Source organism: Schistocerca nitens, chromosome 3, assembly GCF_023898315.1.
Source record: "Schistocerca nitens isolate TAMUIC-IGC-003100 chromosome 3, iqSchNite1.1, whole genome shotgun sequence".
Classification (NCBI taxonomy): Eukaryota; Metazoa; Arthropoda; class Insecta; order Orthoptera; family Acrididae; genus Schistocerca; species Schistocerca nitens.
The window spans coordinates 246062046-246083737 of record NC_064616.1 but is presented as its reverse complement, the minus strand read 5'-3'; the positions used below and the strand labels follow the sequence as shown (position 1 = coordinate 246083737).

General features: G+C 42.3%; 1 protein-coding gene and 1 non-coding gene across 2 annotated transcripts in view; both read right to left on the bottom strand.

Annotated features, from left to right (window-relative positions):
* LOC126248203 (uncharacterized) overlaps positions 1-21692 on the bottom strand; it is a 988540-nt gene that overhangs the window by 778653 nt on the left and 188195 nt on the right. The window lies entirely within an intron of this gene.
* Positions 20775-20849, bottom strand: Trnas-uga (transfer RNA serine (anticodon UGA)). Its single transcript has one exon. It is a non-coding gene; the product is annotated as a tRNA-Ser (tRNA).

Genomic DNA, 21692 nt, shown 5'->3' with positions numbered 1-21692 from the left:
ATATTTTCCCATTGTTTCTATTTCAGAAATTTCTCTATTCAAATTTTAACAAGCTGGAGGAAGACTTACAGTCATTTTACCTTTTCAGCATTGTGTTAGGTTGTCACAGCGTTCTAGGATTTCTATTTATTAATTGAATTTTGTTCATATTTTAAAATGTTCTGTCAGACATTGTCCATTCGTGGGTTGTTTCCGCTGTCGAGTAACTCTGTGCAGAGCAGAACATTACAAAACTAACATGTATGCTTCGTTTGATGAGAGGAGGAAGGTCTGTCCATCATCTCAGCTGAAAGTGTGTGCTGCTAGCGGGTAATACGTTTGTATCGAAGCAACATTGCAGAACACTTTTCTGCTTAGGTGAAATTGCTGTAGAATCAGGTTATCACAGTATTGGATTACACAAATGTCATGCAGCTCGGAATAGCGAACGTTATTTAATTTTAGGTTAACTTAAAATAGCGAAGAGAATGAAATAGTGATGTAAAGAGGGCTAGTCGTAAAATTTTGTCAAATGATTCGCGGGCAACCGTAGATAAGGCCCTGATTCGTGTGAGAGGAGGCTATCAAATTTCGTTTGCTAAGCAAAGTATAATTAATTTTTATAACAACCCCGCGAGCAGGCCCACTGGATTTTTTATCATGTGTATATCAGTCTGTACTAAAACACAATAGCAGTGAAACTGATAGCAAAGATTTTTTATTAGGTGGCCCGCTTACATGCTTGGGGACGTTAAGTGGAACAAACGCTCTCACTTGCAGGTAAAGCAAATGATGAATTTATCATCTTTTATGGGGGAAAATTAAACTGAAAGCAGCCTACCTGAAACAAAACTTACAAAAACCTTCAAGGTTTTTATTGTACAGCTGCTCATGTCTGCGGGATCTGTGTCCAGTCAATAATGGACATCGAGAGTATACAAAGAATAGAAGGACGATTGACTGCAGATGTTTGACCTCACGTGAGAGTGTGACAGTAATACCGTTAAATCGTAACTGTCTGACACTTTAAGAAACAATACTTAACATCTGGTGAAAAGTAAGCAGCCACATTTCGTGACAGAATCTTCAAAAATAATTCACCTGTCTAATGCAGTTTGTTAATAGCGACGAGGATGAAATCAGAACTATAGAAATTTACACGGAGGCACGCATACACTGATACGCCAAAACATTGTGACTACCGACCTACCATTGATATAAACCCGTTCAGACGATAGCAGCGTCACCTGGTGAGGAACGACTGCTAACCAGACAACCTCACTGTGTATGTAGTACCAGTAAGCGTATTGTCCGTGGGTAGAATGGCGAAGGCGCGCGATCTATATGAGTTTGGCCGAGGCCATATTGCAATGGCCCGGAGGCTCGGTACGGGCATTTCGCAAACTGCACGACTTGTCGGATGTTCGAGGAGTACTGTGGTGAATGCCTTTAGCACGTGGCGAAACCGAAGGTGAAACCACGTCCAAACGTCGTCGGAACGGGTGCCCATCCCTCATTACAGATGCCGGACGTCGTAGGCTGGGCAGACTGGTAAAACAGGACAGGAGGAGAACTGTAGCGGTACTAACATCAAATTTTAATGTTGATCAGAGTACAAGTGTGTCTGAACACTCAGTACACCGAACACTCGTAACAATGGGCTTCCGTAGCCAAGGCCCATGCATGTGCAAATGTTAACACCACGACATCGGCAACTACGACTGAAATGGGCACGTGACCATCGGCACTGGACGTTGACGCAGTGGCAGAGCTTTGCATGATCTGGTGAATCCCGATAACTTCTTCACCATGCCGATGGGAGGGAGTAAAGCCGTCGTTTTGCAGGGAAGCAGCTCCTTGACACATGCACTGCGGGACGGAGATAAGCTGGCGATGTCTCCAATATGCTCTGTGGAACATTCACGTGGACATCCCTGGGTCTTCTTGATGCAATAATTTACCAACAGCCGTATGTATTGTAGAAATTTATTTTATTTTATTAACTTCTATGTGCAAACCGCCTCAGTCTATGTAGCCTGGCCACCAAGAGCTGTTGCAGGACGATTTGATTCATGGATCCATTTATATGGCTCCTTCCGTGTATAGCGATTTTACGACTATGACGAGTGGGGCCTGAAGATGGCATCAATGTAATGCCGAAACTGGTAGCACATGAAAGTTCATAAAATAAAATAAATTTCTACAATACCTACGGCTGTTGGTAAATTATTGCATCAAGAAGTTCATGCCAGCCGTCGTCCCACGATCCATGATGGATCAACGAAGATCCTTGGGTCTAGTGAAGCTCGGGAAAAGCACCATGACGCCTAACGGCTAAAGAGTATCGTACACTGGTTGCAGAACATGTACACTCCTTCATGACGGTCATGTTTCCCGACAGCTGTGGTATTTTTAAACGAGATAATGCGCCATGTCACAAGGTAAGGAGTGCGATGGAGTAGTTCGAGGAATACAGTGGCGAGTTCCAATTGTACTGTTAGCCTCCCAACTCTCCAGATCTGAGCTAGATCGAACACGTCTGGGATGTGATTGAACGAATGCCGGACATTTGCCACGCCGTACATTTGCCACGCCGGACATTTGCCACGCTTGTCCCTTCGCCAGGTAGCTTGAATAGCGATCCCTCAGGTAAGGGACGTCCTTTCCCGCACTACCTCTGTCCGCTTTCAAACCGCTGTCTCCACTTCTTACTCGATACAACCAGTACGTAAGGGACATTCTTCTTCGACATCTTTGCAAAATACAGAGCTTCTTTTCCGAAATCGAAATATTTATAACTTTTGGGAAACGAAATCAATATCGACGATTATGTCAGTATGTAATTAGTTCTGCCAAGTATAAATATAGATTCCTCTGTCTGTACGGTAGCTTCCTTTCACGCTTACTGATTGCGATAGAAACAGTCCATCGGCATGATGGAGCGATGTAACGAGAATGCGAATGTAAATCATTTCTTTTTGATCACTGCATTTGTGCCTACTTTAATTACTACAACTGCATACCCAAAAGACAATAGGGAAAGAATAAATAGGTATGTGAATGTTTGAAAAGAAGAACGACATACTCAATATTAATTTACTCTCTAAAAACATTAGTTCATAGCCGGCCGCGGTGGCCGTGTGGTTCTGGCGCTGCAGTCCGGAACCGCGGGACTGCTACGGTCGCAGGTTCGAATCCTGCCTCGGGCATGGGTGTGTGTGATGTCCTTAGGTTAGTTAGGTTTAAGTAGTTCTAAGTTCTAGGGGACTTATGACCTAAGATGTTGAGTCCCATAGTGCTCAGAGCCATTTTAGAGCCATTAGTTAATAAAGTGTAACGGGACAATGTTCAAAACATAACTGAAAACGCGTTCACTCAATAGAGATAAGAACATCTATGATTGACATGTCATCTAAAGTCGACTTACAATTTTAAAATGTTAGAAATAAGGAAATGAAGTAATACAGAATGCTACGCCTGTAACGTACGTTGTTGTTCTACATCGTTGAGCTCTGGTATTTACAGGGTCACAGAGAAAGCATCTTAGATTCTGGAGGGAAAAGCCGTAATTGTAATTATCTGCACTACAACAGACAGAAGAAGGACAACTTAAGGAAAAATAATGTAAGCTCACAATCGACTTTGAAGCAGATAGTTCCTGTGACTTAGTATGGACAGAGGTTATATTCGACAACCGGAATAAATTAATAACTGGCTCCTTTTACCGACCCCCTGTCTCAGATGAAACAGTTACTGAAAAGTTCAAAGAAGACTTGAGTCTCATCACAAATTGGTACCCTACTCATACAATTATAGTTGGCAGTTGCTTCAATCTACCTTCCGCATGTTGACAAAAATACATTTTCATACCCTATTGTAAATAGAAAACAACTTCCGCAATTATTCTAAATGCTTTTTTAAAATTATTTTTAACAATTAGTTAACGAGGCCATTCAAATTGTAAATGGTTACGAAAACACACTTGACCTCTTAGCCACAAATAATCCTGACCATCACGACGGATAGAGGGATTAGTGAACACGCAGCGAGGCTCACTTCAGTAACAAAGAAATTCCCCAAAACTAAACGCGAAATATATCTATTTATAAATGCAGCTAAAAATTGGGGTGATGTCTTTCTAAGAAGTAGTCTCCAATCCTTCCAAACTATTGTAAATGAATGCCATATGTGGCTTAAGTTCAAAGTAATAGTATCAACAGCACTCGAGATATTCATGCCAAATAAATTAATAAGAGACGGAACTGATCCCCCATGCTACACAAAACACGACAGAAAGCTGTTGCAGGAGCACCGCAAAAGGCACGTATAATTTAGACGAACGGAAAATCTCCAAGATTGGTGAAGTTTTACTGAGGCTCGAAATTTGGTGCGGATTTCAATTCGAGATGCATTTAATAGTTTCCACAACGAAACTCGCTGTAGAAATGTGGCGGAAAATCCAAAGAGATACTGGTGCCATGTTAAGTAAACCAGCAGAAAGGCTCAGTAAGTACCTTTACTGCGCGACAGCGACGGTAATGTTACTGATGACAGTGCCACTAAAGTGGAGTTAATAAACGCATTTTCCGAAATTCCTTCACCAAAGAAGACGAAGTAAATATTCCAGAATTCGAAATGAGAACAGCTGCAAACATAATTTAGAAGTAGATATCCCTGGTGTTGCAAAGCAACTGAAATTACACTGTCAGTGACAGAGGAAATGATCAAATATCTTTTCAAAAAGTCTCTAATGTATACGAAAAGTAGGTCTAATACATTTGTTGCTGATGTTCTTTAGTAACAATTAATTTTCAGTAGTAAGCTCCTTGCTTTTACTGACCTGTTTAAAGATAATCAACAACTTAGTAAGAAATTTTAATTTTTAAAGAACTGTATCTAAATGTACTTAAGTAGATTTACATCTACTATAAATGTTTGCAGCTAAACTTAAATAAAAAATATTTCAGGTGCCAAAATTGTCAACCTTAGGATCAGATCAGTTTTGGGATGTCAATTTTAGGTGCAATTCAAAGGTTCAGTTCCCATTTTCTTTTAAAAAAGCGTATACTATCAGTTTAACAAACCATGATATTTTAGGTGACAGTTGCGATTCTGAAGCTTCAGAAAATTATTTAAGAACTCTCAATTATTTAATAGTATGGCCATAATATTGGAAGGTAGAAAAAGTTATCTTAACGTGACAACAGTAGGAATACTTTTCTGAGGCTTGAAACACTTTTTAATTTTTATATTAAAGGCTGATTCGCATCACACTTTGCACAGGTTTTGGATCGTGAAAATGATAAATGACCACTTACCATTCTGGCGTGTGTAAAATCAGCCTAAACACGCTGAACTAATGTACACTCTATTTACAATTACAACTATTAGCTCCGATAATGCTGCTTCAGTGTTTTAATAGTTTTATCTCAGTAATATGTGAGGACTCAGTGGTCTTCATAGTTTTTTAATACATTATTTTTAACGTATTTTAGTCCAGTTTCTGAATATGGGCAATTGCTTTCAAGCAAGGCCTAATGTTGCCAGTCTCTTCATAATTCTTTACGATTCTCTCTATCCTGTCGTCCAGCTTCAGGTATTTCTTCTTCCTCTTCTTACCTTCGAGATTCATTTCCAATTTCATGTACATGCAGTTTGTAAGCTCTGCTTCCTTTTTCAAGCACTCCACCAAATAGTTGATTCTAGGGTGAGGGTTTCCAATAATACTATTTATTTTGTTGTGCCACCCTTCAACAGCATTCGTCGTTCGGTGCCTTTTTTCGTAACAGTCCCACATATCAATTGCGATATCCTCATTCTCTAGCCAGTTATCCACAAACTAGTCAAAAAATTGAGAGAACCTTCCGTTATCAGGCGCTTCTGCATGAATCTAAATCCATCCATTCCTTACGTCTTCCGGTTTTACAACTGCCAGCGCTGCACACATGCTGACGTGAAGTCTTAAATCCTCGTTCTAGCGGTAGTCCTCAGTTACACCGAGAACTCGAATTCTTCTCCATAAACTCTTCTTCATATGGAAACAGAATCCATTTGTTTCAGTTGTGGGAAAAACTTCACGAATGGCCGATATCGCAGCTGCCTCAAAGTCCACGTTTACTTGTTTAGGACACCACTCAGAGACTGCCTGTTTTATCAGACGAAACATATGTGTCTTTCTTCTTATTAGGGAGCAGTGCAAATACAGTAGGAAGAATTTTTTTTTCTTTAATCGGGCCTCCTAAGTCTACGTGTATGGTGTAGATCTGTGCAAACGGCTTGCTGCATCTCTTAAATGTTCCATCCATAAAAAAATGGGAACATGTTTTTAAACTTTCTTTTCCTTTGCTTCCACTAAAAATCATTATTCTCACCGCTAATCTATCGTCTTCCAGAAGAAAACTACTGCCATCTCCCATTTTTAATAGATCTTCATGAAGATCAATTTCATAAGAGTTCTTAGGCTCTTGTTGATTCCCCCGCTCTTGACTCCATCGACGACGCATGGTTCTCTTCATAGATTCTGAATTAGGCATCACTGTAACAAAGTCATAAACTTTATTATGCAGATTTCCCATTTCATCCGCGTATATCTCCGATAACTGTGTAGTTTCTTCTCGAGACCTTCTCTTCGCCCTTTCCACTTGCTTTCTCACTTTCAGAGCCGCATCGTCAGGTGGTCCACAGAGATGTTCTAATACGTTCAACACTTCTCCGTTCCTCGAAAGCAGCTTTCTCTTGCAATGATCCACTTTTCGGCGTAAGCACATCCATGTAACAACACCTTCTTTAGAGTCCCTCTGTTTAAGATACACGTAACCTTTGTAATGAGCAGGAGGCCTGCCCTTGTTCGTTGTAATAACTTCCATACTGATGGTCACGTTAGGAACTTCGAAAGCAAACTGGGCGGGTGGGTGAGATGGAGGAGGAGGAGGAGGGGGCGACGGGAGAGACAAGGGACCCATCCCTTCGGAGCAGGTAAAATCGTGGCAAATGTCCGGTGTGGCAAATGTCCGGCGTGGCAACTGTCCGGACACCGATTGAACGTGGGGTCAGAACTCATCACCCGCCTCCCCGGAATTTACGAGAATGAGGTGACCCGTGATGCAACTTGGTGCCAACTGCCTCCAGCGACCTACCAAGGCCCCATTGCTTCCGAACCACGACGCATCGCCGCCGCTGTCCGTGCAAAAGATGGACATACCGGCTATTAGGTACGTGGTCAGAATGTTCTGGCTGATCAGTGTATGAGGTAATTATTCTTGTGAATGAAACTGTGCAAGCCGACTGTTAGAAATGTCTTTCATATTTGTCACAGCACGAGATGCGAGTCACTAGCTTGACTGAAAGACAATCTCTTCAGTGCTTTCATCTGTTAGAAAACTCAAGTCTTTGGTTGTACACTTAAGGATATCTGCATGCTGCACTTTGATGCCAGAGTCCTGCTTAGGTCAGGTAAGATGGCTGAGCAGTCAGCTTTTGAGCCCATGTGGATGCTGATAAATCACTCTTTCGCTGACGCTCGGCTTTTACGTCTGCTCTTGCCCTGATTCTGCGCGTGGTCATCGCCTATAACAGCCGAATTTTTCTACGCGTTTACACTTTTGAGTCTTGTATATTGCTGAGATGGGCATTTATAAGCTGCAATATTCAGGATATCTGGTGAGAACATTGCTTGCTATCGTTGCGTTGACGTAATTATACACGGTGACCAGGCTAGAGATATACAAAAACGTTACTTTATACTTGGGTACCTGTTAAGGTTTATAACTTTATTTGTCCATCATTGTACACAGGAGCTCATTTTTATGCATGTTGGTAATGTTCAGTTCGGGCACTGTTTGTAGATATCGAAGTGGCACTCAATTTCTCGCCACATTTTCGTAAGCATTATAGGTGTTATGGGCTCTACTGTGACGTAGATCCGAAGTCTCAAATCTACCAGGTCTCAATACCTTGTTCTGTAAAGGATATCCTTAATAAACCCCCAATACACTGAAATACAGTGGGGTCAGTCGGGAGACAGAGGGGGAAAGGCAACGGGGCCCTCCTTCCGATCCGACACTCAGGAAACGTCTCATGGAGAGATGTGATAACATCCCCATCATAGTACGGTGGGACACGTCGAGAGTCATGTATGGAACTGCATACTTCGCCTACATGTCGAGACATGTGTGCCCTCTCACTGATGCACTTGCGCCATGTGGCTCAGCGCTGTCCATCAAATGGTGAGGACCACATCCAGGAGTGTGTGTCTGCTGATTGCGTATTTACCTTACAACATAAAAATTCGAGTTCTTTCGTTATAAGGATTTGTTTGTGTGTACCTCTAGACCGGACGCCCTGTATATTACATGATTTTTCAGCTTTGCAGGTGTACTATATTGCGGGTGCTTAGTTCTCTTTGTTCCAATCGAGGTTTTGTACAGTATACAAGGATCAATATCGGTCTTTCATTAAGTCATCCGTGATATAGGTCCTGTTTCGCATTACTTTCCCACTTTTCCTACTCATTTAATAGTATTACGTGGATTTGAGGATGTGCGGGTTCATTTTCTGTTTTTCTATTTTTTTTCTTTTTTTTGAGAATATGTGGTATTGTATTTCCGCGTGGTCCCTTGGACGACATATGTTCTACTACCTGTGAACTTTCTTGCTTACATATTGAATAATACCGGTAATGGGAAATAATTTTAAGGTTCCCCTCAATTATAAGGCAACCCTCAATTTTAAGGCTCCCCTCCATTATTTTTCGTTCCGTAATTATTTTTATACTTTTAAGACTTTTGTCCTCAGTCCACATGTGGTTGTTCCACGCCCGTAGTTGATGCGTGCAAAGCTCACTGGAAACAACCTATCTTCCGTGGAATTAACTGTGTGATAAACAGATTTTGGCGGATGGAGCATTATTCTTCTTTGTATGCAGTTTTCAGCCGATGTACACTGAGGCGACAAAAGTCATGGGATAGCGATTTTCACTTACACAGATGGCGGTAGTATCACGTACGCAAGGTATAAAAGCGCGGTGCATTGATGGAGCTGTCGTTTGTACACATGTGATTCATGCGAAAAGGTTTCCGACGCGCTTCTGGCCGCACGACGGAAATTAACAGACTTTGAACGCGGAATGGTAGTTGGAGCTAGACACATAGGACATACCATTTCGGAATTCGTTAGCGAATTCAGTATTCCGATATCCACACTGTCAACAGTGTGCCGATAATACCAAATTTCAGGCATTACCTCTCACCACGGACAACGCAGTGCCCGATGGCCTTAACTTAACGCACGAGAGTAGCGGCGTTTGCGTAGAGAGTCAGGGTCAACAGACAAGCAACACGACGTGAAATAACAACAGAAATCAATGTGCGGCGTACGGAAAACGTATCCATTAGCTCAGTGCGGTGAAATTTGGCGTTAGCGGGCTATGGCAGCAGACGAATGACGAGAGTGCTTTAGCTAACAGCACGACATCGCCTGCAGCGCCTCGCCATGGCTCGTGACCACATCGGATGCACCTTAATCGACTGGAAAACAGTTGCCTGGTTAGGTAATTCCCGATTTCAGTTGGTAAGAGTTGATGGTAGGGTTGCAGTGTGGTGGAGATCCCCAAGAAGCCGTGGACTAAAGTTATCAACAAGACGTTTTGCAAGCTGGTGGTGGCTCCATAATGGGGTGGGCTCTGTTTACAAGGAATGGAACCGATCACTGACAGGTAATGGTTACCTTCGGCTACTTGGAGTCCGCAGCTCGTGGTCTCGCGGTAGCGTTCTCGCTTCCCGAGTACGGGGTCCCGGGTTCGATTCCTGGCGGGGTCAGGGATTTTCTATGCCTCGTGATGACTGGGTGTTGTGTGAGGTCCTTAGGTTAGTTAGGTTTAAGTAGTTCTAGGGGACTGATGACCATAGCTGTTAAGTCCCATAGTGCTCAGAGCCATTTTGAGCTACTTGGAGACCATTTGCAGCCATTCATGGGCTTCATGCTCCCAAACAACGATGCAATTTTCATGGATGAAAATGCGCCATATCACTGGGCCACAATTTTTCGCGACTGGTTTGAAGGACATTCTGGACAGTTAGAGTGAATGGCTTGGCCACCCAGATCGCCCGAAATGAATCCCATCGGACTTTTATGAGACATAATCGAGAGGGCATTTCGTGCACAAAATTCTGCACCTGAAACACTTCCGCAGTTATGGACTGCTACAGAGACAAAACGGTTCAGTATTTCTGCAGGGGAATTCAATCGACTTGTTGAGCTAGTGCGACGTCGAGCTGATGCACTACGCCGAATGGTTCAAATGGCTCTGAGCACTATGGGACTTAACGTCTGTGGTCATCAGTCCCCTAGAACTTAGAACTACTTAAACCTAACTAACCTAAGGACATCACACACATCCATGCCCGAGGCAGGATTCGAATCTGCGACCGTAGCAGTCGCACGGTTCCGGACTGCGCGCCTAGAACCGCTAGACCACCGCGGCCGGCCACTACGCCGAGCAAAAGGTCCGACACGATATTAGGAGGTATCCCTTGACTTCTGTCACCGCAGTGAAATGCAGGTATGAGTTGCATAGATTTCGAGAGAGGTGCTACAGGTGGGAATACATCGAAAGTTGGGTCCTTTGTGATTAATGATTTTTTATCTTGATATAATAGTTTCTTGAGATACAAATTACTGTCTTATTAGCTCGATTTTATGAGGCGCGGAGCATTGTACCATGAAGATAGTTTTCCCAATAACAGCCGGCCGCGGCAGCCGAGCGGTTCTAGGCGCTTCAGTCTGGAACTGCGCGACTGCTACGGTCGCAGGTTCGAATCCTGCCTCGGGTATGGTTGTGTGTGCTGTCCTTAGGTTAGTTAGGTTCAAGTAGTTCTAAGTTCTAGGGGACTGATGACCTCAGATGTTAAGTCCCATAGTGCTCAGAGCCATTTGAACCATTTTGAACCCAATAACACATCATTTGTGGTCGGTGTTTGAACACAGTGACTGACTTTAGAATCACATGAAGGAATGCCCACAAGAAAACGACGCAAGCAGTTTTTGACATTTTCTACCGTTATTGCTGTCGAGAGACAAAAGGCTGTGTTTTGTGCAGCGTTTTTAAGTATTAAGAGTACTGCATATGTAAGTGATGTATACTTCATAGAAACTATTTGGTGGATGTTACTTCTTCAGTTGCCAACGGCTTGGCCACAGTGATAACACCGGTTCCCGTCAGATCTTTGAAGTTAAGCGCTGCCGGGATTGGCTAGCACCTGGATGGGTCACCGTCTGGAGTCTGCCGAGCGCTGTTGACAAGCGGGTTGCCGTCAGCACTTGTGAGGCCAATTGAGGAACTATTTTATTAAGAATTAACGGCTCCTGGCACGAGAGCTAAGAACGGCTGGATGGGCGTGTGCGGACCACATGCTCCTCCATGTCTGCATCCAGTGACGCCTATTGACTCAGGATGACACGGCGGTCGGTACCGTTGGGCCTGTTCCGACAGTTTTCAATTATTCAGCTAAAGAGATTCGTGATAAGTAAAATTACATTTAGTACATTTTTCAAACTAGTTAGTAACGTGTCTATGGTTAAGCCATACTTCGTTGGTCGTGCATCATTTAGTACCCTGAAACGCAAGGTTTTTAGCATTAAACGCGTGATATTTGTAAATGAACTGAGTTTATTTACTGTCTTAACAACTTACCCTGTCTTGAAAATGAAAATCGACGCTAGTTGACAAAAGCTTTGTAAGTAGACTGTTTAGGTTTTTATGTTGGTAACGCCACGTAGCGCTGTATATGAAAATCACTGACTGTGCTGTGTGAAGTATGTGGCTGGTTGGCATTGTTGGAATAGTCGCTATTGTAGTCTTGGGCAGTTGGATGTGAACAGCGCGTAGCGTTGCGCAGTTGGAGGTGAGACGCCAGCAGTGGTGGATGTGGGGAGTGAGATGGCGGAGTTTTGAGAGCGGATGATCTGGACGTGTGTCCTCCAGAAAGAGTAAATTTGTAAGGCTGGATGTCATGAACTGATATATATATATATATATATATATATATATATATATATATATATATATATATATATAATGACTTTTGAACGCTATTAAGGTAAACACATTGTTTGTTCTCTATCACAATCTTTCATTTGCTAACTATGCCTATCAGTAGTTAGAGCCTTCAGTAGTTAGAATCTTTTATTTAGCTGGCAGTAGTGGCCCTCGCTGCATTTCAGTAGTTCGAGTAACGAAGATTTTTGTGAGGTAAGCGATTCATGAAAGGTACAGGTTATTGTTAGTCAGGGCCATTCTTTTGTAGGGATTTTTGAAAGTCAGATTGCGTTGCTCTAAAAATATTGTGTGTCAGTTTAGTGTTGATCAGAATAAGTAAAGAAAATAATGTCTGAGTACGTTCAGTTTTGCTCAGCTGTTTGAAAATCAAATAACATAAGGGGTTTACCAGCACAGTAATTCACTGATTTTTCTAAGGGGACGTTTCAGCTTCTATTTCAATCTGTTTATAACTTGTAACTTGTTTTCGATAATACCACTTAGTTGGATTTCTCTTACTGATTATTAGAGTTTAGTAACGTAATACTGTAACACAGTAACTGTTAAACGAAATTTCGACAAGTTTCTCTTCTTGAGGGTATTTTTGTTCTGTCGTTGCAACTACAAATATGCGTGATTTTTCTCACCAGATGCGTTTCGCTTCATTGAGGTAAAGAATCGTGAGTGGTCTGTAATTGAGTTATTTACATTTTGATTTGCTTAGAATTATAAAGCAACTACAGACACCGTGGCCACACAAATGTAAAAGTTTGTCTTGAGTGCAACACTTTTAAATTTGAACAGATAATTTGATTCTAGGTACATGACTATATTGTACCTTGGAGCAGTCATTCACATTCGGAAAAACCTTACTCTTTCGAAGTAATTTTTGCAATTGCAGGAAAAAAAGTTAGCACACATAAAGTAAGCGATATAATTACAAAATGGAATGCGAAATGCACTATTAAAGGGTCACTTTTTTGAAGCCCCGTAATTTTCTTACATTGCAACACAGAAGTATGAAATTTAGCTCAAAGGTGCCCACAACCTTTGTCTCTAATGGTAAGAAAGCACGCCACCCAGCAGTGTCAGCCTCAATCTTGGCGACGCTCCGAACAGCAAGGTGTCGACATGAGCGAAGAAAAGGCCAGAGGTCAGAAGTTCATGTGAGGTGTAAGGTAGATTAATAACGTTATATTGGCAGAAAAATTCACCAAAATACTGCCCAACGCCGCTGTGTACGTGTCACGTGATCGGGAGGTCGTCACACCCCCTTTTATTTACTCTTAACGCCTCTTTAATGGCAGTCAGGACAGCGGCGCCCAGCTTTGAAATCAGGCGGTTTTCTTATGGGTAGCCGAGGAAAACATTTCAGACAAACCGACGCTCAGTAACGATCCCCGTTTTCAAGAAGGGACGTCGAACAGATGTGTAGAACTATAGATCTATATCACTAACGTCGTCCAGTTGTAGAATTTTGGAACACGTATTATGTTCGAGTACACAGACTTTTTTGGAGACTAGAAATATACTCTGTAGGAATCAGCATGGGTTCCGAAAAAGACGATCGTGTGGAACCCAGCTTGCGCTATTCATCGACGAGACTCAGAGGGCCATAGACACGGGTTCCCAGGTGGATGCCGTGCTTCTTGACTTCCGCAAGGCGCTTGATGCAGTTCCCCACAGTCGTTTAATGAAGGGAGTAAGAGCATATGGACTATCAGACCAATTGTGTGATTGGATTGAAGAGTTCCTAGATAACAGAACGCAGCATGTCATTCTCAATGGAGAGAAGTCTTCCGAAGTAAGAGTGATTTCAGGTGTGCCGCAGGGAAGTGTCGTAGGACCGTTGCTACTCTCAATATACATAAATGACCTTGTGGATAACATCGGAAGTTCACTGAGGCTATTTGCGGATTATGCTGTAGTATACCGAGAGGTTGTAACAATGGAAAATTGTACTGAAATGCAGGAGGATTTGCAACGAATTGACGCATGGTGCAGGGAATGGCAATTGAATCTCAATGTAGACAAGTGTAATGTGCTGCGAATACATAGAAAGATAGATCCTTTATCACGTAGCTACAATGTAGCAGGTCAGAAATTGGAAGCAGTTAATTCCACAAAACATCTGGGAGTAGTCATTAGGAGTGATTTAATATGGAATGACCATATAACGTTGATCGTCGGTAAAGCTGATGCCAGACTGAGATACATTGGAAGAATCCTAAGGAAATGCAATCCGAAAACAAAGGAAGTAGGTTACAGTACACTTGTTCGCCCACTGCTTGAATACTGCTCACCGGTGTGGGATCCGTACCAGATAGGGTTGATAGACGAGATAGAGAAGATTCAACGGAGAGCAGCGCGCTTCGTTACAGGATCATTTAGCAATCGCGAAAGCGTTACGGAGATGATAAACTCCAGTGGAAGATTCTGCAAGAGCGACGCTCAGTAGCTCGGTACGAGATTTTGTTGAAGTTTCGAGAACATACCTTCACCTTAGAGTCAAGCAGTATATTGCTCCCTCCTACGTATATCTCGCGAAGAGACCATGAAGATAAAATCAGATAAATTAGAGCCCACACAGAGGCATACCGACAATCTTTCTTTCCACGAACAATACGAGACTGGAATAGAAGGGAGAACCGATAGAGGTACTCAAAGTACCCTCCGCCACACATCATCAGGTGGCTAGCGGAGTATGGATGTAGATGTAGACCCAAAAAGGCCTCAGGGGGTGGCTTAAAGGGCGTCAACGAAACCATGCCTTCCCTTGTTGTGTTGATTCCCATACATTTCGCTGTCGAAAACGACAGTTCCCGGTGCGATGAGCACGAGAACCACGCTCTTGACAACCGTTTACACTGCTGACACGTCTCTAAGGACGTTGTTCATCTGCAATCGCACTGAACATGATCGAACTGAGCGGCGGTGTGTCTGAAATAGTCTTCTCGATCACCCATAAGAAAACAGCGTGATTTGAACGCTGGGCGTCGCGATTCTGACCTCCATCGTAGAGACGTCAAAAAAAGCGGTGAAATGTGACGTAAGAGTCGATGTGGCGACCTTCCCATCGTGGACAAGTTCACGGTGGTGTTTGGCAGAATTGCCGTGAATTTTGGTGCCAATGTGACATCATTAACACACCTTGCACCTCACATGAACGTCTGCAGTGTGGCCTTTCTTTTCGCGTGTCTCGACATCTTGTCGTTCGAAGCGTCGCATAGCCGGACATTGACACCGCCAGTCGCCACGCTTTTCACCGTTACAGAGGAAAATTGTACGCACCTTTGAGCCAAATTGAAGCTTATACGTCGCAGTGGAAGACAGTTAGGGGGCTTCGAGAAAGTGACCCTTTAATTGTTTGCGCAGTGCGTATCGAACTCGTATTACAATGCTGGCGACAGGCGAAAGTCGGGGAAATGTTCCAAAGCGCAACATTCTCCCCTGATATTCGAGGTAATACGGATACGGATGAATATTTTTAAATAATAATTTCATAGTCATGTTGTCTGCTTTGTTTTTCAGTCTCTTTTCTTCCAGCTGCTTGCAAAATTTCAAAGGCTTATAAAACTTATCAGAAAGCCATTTTCTATTTTCTCGATAGTATCCTCAAGTCCATTCTGAACATAATGCACACATGTAATTTAGTGTTCTCCTTGAACAAACGGTCGCGTCCTTTCGTGGCGCTTTGATATCACCTATGTTCCGCTAGATTACTGTTTTAATGATCCGATAAATCCTGAGAGACAACTTTGTTTTCAGCTGTGTACAACTGGAGCCGGAGAAACATTAAAAAAACATACTCTCGCATTGGGGAGCTGGCAGGAGAATCACGATGTAAAGCGTTTCCTGCATTGCTGAAGAAACTTTGTTCTCACTTTAATAAGACCTCCTGGAAGGACTAGGCCCTCAGAACACGGAATTTGAAACTGTTCTCGGCTTTAGAGGTAATTCCATTTACGCGTACCATTTCCACACTCTCGACCCAAATGGAGTTCTCGTAGCACCCTCACAGAAACTCTGAGAAGTCCTGCCACACTGGAATTCAGCCTTCTTGAGTCTCAGTTAATTTGGTACCATATTTCTTTAGATAAGCTACTACTAATTTAGTAGAGTTCTATTTAAGCTGAACCCTTAACAAACCAGTTTTGTGACGTTCCTCATACAACAATCAACTTGCTCACGTGCACGACAGTAAGAATGGTTGCGTTAATTTTGCGTACTGAAGCGGCCGAGTATTTAGAATTAAATGGTGTTAGGTTAGTCGTGAAGTACGGATGTACAGCTACTTGATTCGCATGTCTTTTAGAAATTTACAGCAGTACATCACATTCGTTTCGAATAAATTTTGTTGACTTTTCCAGTGACCAGAGAAAATATATTTCCTTAGGTTGCAGAGAAAATTCCTGCTTTTGTACTAGCGGATTCGCTTCTCGTGATATTTCAATTTCGCTTTGCGTAACATTGTTCGGATACTTTTGAGCTCATAGCGTATTTCGAGAAGTCACACAAATGGCCCCACGACATCATCAAAAACTTAACCAATGTAATGAATCCCTGAAACTACTTTTGGAAAACCCATATTCGTCCCTCACAAAATATTTAAGAGACTAACACGAAACTACATACATCAAAAACAGATACAACACTCCCATTCGCCTACATTCTACTTTCGAGACTAGTTAGTGTTATTTGAAGTCTGACGGATACAGGTCAGTGGAGCTTAAAAATTACAAAACGTATCGATTGGTGTGGTGTGTCGACATTTGGTTAAACGGGACATGGCATCTGTCGGCTTTTAGCTGCGGGTTACATTAATTTATAAAAGTTAGCTGATGCTGGTCTTCTGAGGGCTTGCAAAAACATATTCCTGCACCAGTCTCAAATAAAATTGCTCAATATGACATATAAAAACCCTGTTCGTCTAAAAGTAGCGTTCTAGATACAGTTAAAAGACAAAGGTCTATGTGCTACATACAGTGCGCTTAAGTGAACAGAACGAAACTCATATCGATATGAAAGTTTTATGTTCGTAGTTGGTTAGAGCGCAAAACAAAGACAAAATATATTAAAGGGGGATGTAACGGATTTTGGTCCAAAAAAGATTTTTCAAAAATGTTATTTTCTTGATCTATACAGTTTAATCTATGTTGTGTGTGAATTTTCTCGTGATAGCAGCTTTATAAATGCCTTTAAATTGTTAAACTCATTAACTCTGCACTGGCGACCACTCCCACCTTCTCCGACATTTAGGAAACTGCTTGCTTAAGCGGGATTTTTGTCAGTGTCAAGACTATTTTCTTTCGATATCTTTGGCTGACATCTATATCTTTGCCTGAAAACTTTCTTGTATGTGGTTTATTTACGTTTTGACAATACTAACACATATTGGTAGGTGGAAGGTTGAATTCGCAAACCCTTACGTGGAAGTCAAGATTTATGCATAATGGGTGGTGGAAAAACTGTGTTTATGAAACAGGGGTTTCATGGAAATCAGTTTACCAACAAGAAAGAGGAAGCAGCTCGAAATCAAGAACATAAGCTCTCTGCTTCAGCATCGAAACTTGGGACAGGAGAATTGTACAGGTGCGTGAATGATGTTGATATAGATTTCACTGGATTCAGACATATTGATTTAGAGCTTCTCTGCTCCAGGCTATAAAGTTTTCATGTTCATGTGTTAGTTGTAAAAATACGGAATGCATGATTGTTGCTGAAGAAAGAAGAGTGGGAATAGCTTGTGATTTTAAATTAATTTGTAATCGTGTGGTTATGAATTTCCATGTTTCTCCTCCAAAGAAACTGACACTGGTACCTACGAAAGAATTTTAGGTTATCATATGCCTTGAGATGCCTTGGACAGGGCAGGGAAAGAGGTAATTTGTTGTGTGGTTTTCTGAACATGCCTACACCTTGTGCAAGGTTTGAAAAAATAAAGAAATGTCTGAGGCTGTATGTGATACTGCCAAAGTTTGTATGAAGAAAGCAGTGGAGGAACTGGTGGAAATAAACCAAAAGAAATAGATCCTGGGGTAGATATTCATGACGGCGAATCTCCTACAAATGTTACTGACCTGTGTTTATCTGTAGATGGGACCTGGATTAAAAGGGGTCACACATCTCTGTATGGAGTTGCATCTGTTATTCGTATTGACTGAGGTTACGTTTTAGGTGTAGAAATTATGTCTAAATACCGATTTCGATAATTTCGAATGGATACAGCATGAACCCCGAGGAAGAACATAGATTACTTTAGAAAGTAAAAAAAAGAAGACTACTAAGAGGGTGAAGTAGGCAATGGAACATATTTTTCAAATCTTTGTGCATAAGTTATTGAATATTCTCATGCTGAGAAATGAGAAGGAGCGTGCTCTTTTACTTGGTAGAAACTTTCTATAGCCAAGACTGCATAAATACTTCTTTATTTCCGACAACCGGTTTTGACAAACTTCGCTGTCATCTTCTGGCCTTCAAAAGTTTTTGTTACAAAACATATTACTGTAAGTTGGAGCCTCATGCCAAGTTATCATCTTAGCGGATAAAATGTAGCACATTATCCGAAAGTTTGTCAGAAATAGTATATTTCTAATGAAAAAGTACCTTGTGATGATTGCCATGTCTGTATATGTAGCGCTCACAGATAACTGTTAAGTCTTAAAAAGTCACAATACACAGTAAAATACACATTAACACATCTGTTTATGTTAACTTGATATGTTCCGTTAATTGATAGTCCACCAACGATCTTTGCTGGTCTATCAATGATGGAACATTGCAAGCTAACGTAAACTGTAAGCTAATGTGCCTGAAGTGTTACAAGGTACAACATTCTCCAATAATACTCGATGTAAATAGTGTGGAACACAATGAGCAACAGCGATCAATTTTTCACATTATATTTTCATAGGTTTATAAAACTTATCTGTAAGTCACTTTCTATTTTCTCAGTAGTATCTTTAAGGCCATTTTGTGTACAACGTAGCAGGTTACATCCCCTTGACATAGTCTCCTGGTAGTTCAGTAACATATTTCTTTAACGGATAACACATAGCCTATTTCCCCCGAAAAGCATTAAGCGGGCCGCCGACTTTAACGTCCCCATCCGACATACGAATCCCTATCAACAGTGTCACATGCCCTCACTTCATAACAGTGCAGAGAGGTTTGGAATATAACCCAGGACATCTGAGCAAAGACTGGTGATCAGGGACATTACGCCACTACCTATTCTCCCCCTTGCCGGCCAAATTTCATCCACTACGAGGATTCGACTCTGGTTTATCTTCAAGTCAAGCGCTACCGTACAGGCGTGCTTTATCGACCTCGGATACGGAGGCGGGCAGGAATCTTTGATGAACTTATTCTTCTTAAATAAGGTCTTTTTATGTTACACCAAGAGCTGCCGAGAAAAAAAAACTTTATTTGCTACTAGTTTCGATCGAAACCCTTACCAGACAACATAAAACTTTTTAAGCACCCTGTAGTTGTACAATTTGCACTGATGTGGCAAAACATTATGACCACCTCCCTGATGGTGTGTTGGTCCAGTTTTGGAACACGATATAGCAGAGAACGTGCATAATATGAACTCGACAAGACCTTGGCAGATTTCGTGCACTGTGTGGCAGCAATTCCCGTAAATTATGAGTCTGTGATACAGCGGTACAGATATAGCATCCGATAACGACCCAGACGTGTTTTATCAGGTTAATGTCAAGGGTATATGGCGACTAAGTACTAACGAGAGTTCGCTGTCATGCTTCACAAAGCACTGGAGGACGATTCTGGCCTTGTGACACAGACAGTTATGTTGCTGGAAGATGCCATCGCTGTCGGGGAAGACATCAAGCGTGAAGGGATGCGGATTAGCAATAGCATTCACGTAATCCACAACTGTCGTAGTGTTTTCGCTTACTGTCGCAGTTCTGATGGAAGCCCAGGGGAACGCAATGGACAGAAAAATACTGCCGCCTCCAGACTGACTGCGGCCGTGGCTCGTTGTATGTTTTGATTTGCAGTTCGCCTGGTTAACTGGTGTATCTGGACAAGTTTCCATTGATCCACAGTGCAATCTCGAAGATCACTCGCCGACTGCAACTGTAATCGACTGTGTCATTTGGTCTACATGGGAACACCTTGGGTCGTCTCTTGCGCAGCCCCGTATTCAACAATGTGCACTCCAGAGTGTGCTTAAAACAGTTGTGTTTGCATCACCATTGTACTCTTTCGTCATATCTGCCAAAGATCGTCGCCTGTCCTGGTTCACATACCAGGCAAGCCACTCACGTAGATAATTTGTGATGAGGCTTTGCCGTCGCCTTCTCGTTGTTTCGCCGTCCTTCAGTCATTATCCATGGATACTAACGATAGTAGCATGACAACAGCTGACCATCTTCACCATTTCCTATATGATCGTTACTAGGCGCCAGCCACAACAATCAATTCGTGTATCGATACATATATATTATGGGCGAGAAGAGAATAAAGAAAATTTTGCCAAAATCCAAACGGCATGTGGAAACTTTTTTAGCGAAAAAGGCAAGTCGACATCATCTGCGGCTAAAATTGCAGCCAGTGTTTTCTTCGGCGACAAAAGATTACTTTTCGCTGATTGCTCTGAAAGGTGTGAAGCAATACTAGGCGAATACTATGCTAGCCTACTGGATCAAGTGCAAGCAAGAAGAAGCTGAGAACTCGTCTGTATTGCAAAAGAAATAAAAAGTTATCTTGAAACTTCCTTGCAGATTAAAACTGTTTGTCGGACCGAGACTCGAACTCGGGACCTTTGCCTTTCACGGGCAAGTGCTCTACCAACTGAGCTACCCAAGCACGACTCACGGCCCGTCCTCACAGCTTTAATTCCGCCAGTACCTCGTCTCCTACCTTCCAAACTTCACAGAAGCTCTACTGCGAACCTTACAGAACTAGCACTCCTGGAAGAAAGGATATTGTGGAGACATGGTGGCTGAGCCACAGCCTGGGGGATGTTTCTAGAATGAAATTCATTCTAAAAAGTTATCTTGCTTGAGGACAGTATAAATACCCACACAGATGCGTAGACATTGAGAAAAATTTGGGGTTTGGAGTACAAATTCATCAAACAACAATCTTATTCGCCCATTTGACGCCGTTTAATCTCTAATTGGCCCCAAGTCTGTAGATTTAATCCCCAGAACATGTTTTGAGTCCAGTCAAAGAAATGAGGCATCCGAAAATGAATATTTTGTCGATCTTCCAGAATCACACATAGGGAAAGGAGTTGAGAGTTGTTGATTAACTTAAATGGATACTACGTCAATAAAAACGAGAATTTATCTATTAAGAAGTGTTGTATTTTACTCTCAAACTGAAAACTATATCTTGCACACGTGTGTGTACGTGGCTCGACGGCGACAACATGAAGCACACAAAACAGGTGAAACTGTTCTCTACCCCCAGAAAGTTATTTGCTGCGTTGTTATTTTTATAGACTGCCTTCTGTTTTTAGCAGTGGCAGGTTTGTACTGCTGGCTGGTTTGGTGCCGCCTACAGCCGCCTGCCGGTGCGCCATCCGCCCACGCTCCGTCCCCGACGCTTTATCCGGCCGTCAGCTAGCTGCCTTCCGGACCTGGCAAACGTGTCCCGTGGCGTCCAACGCTCTGCAGCCTGTGCTGCGCAGTACCAAAATACACTA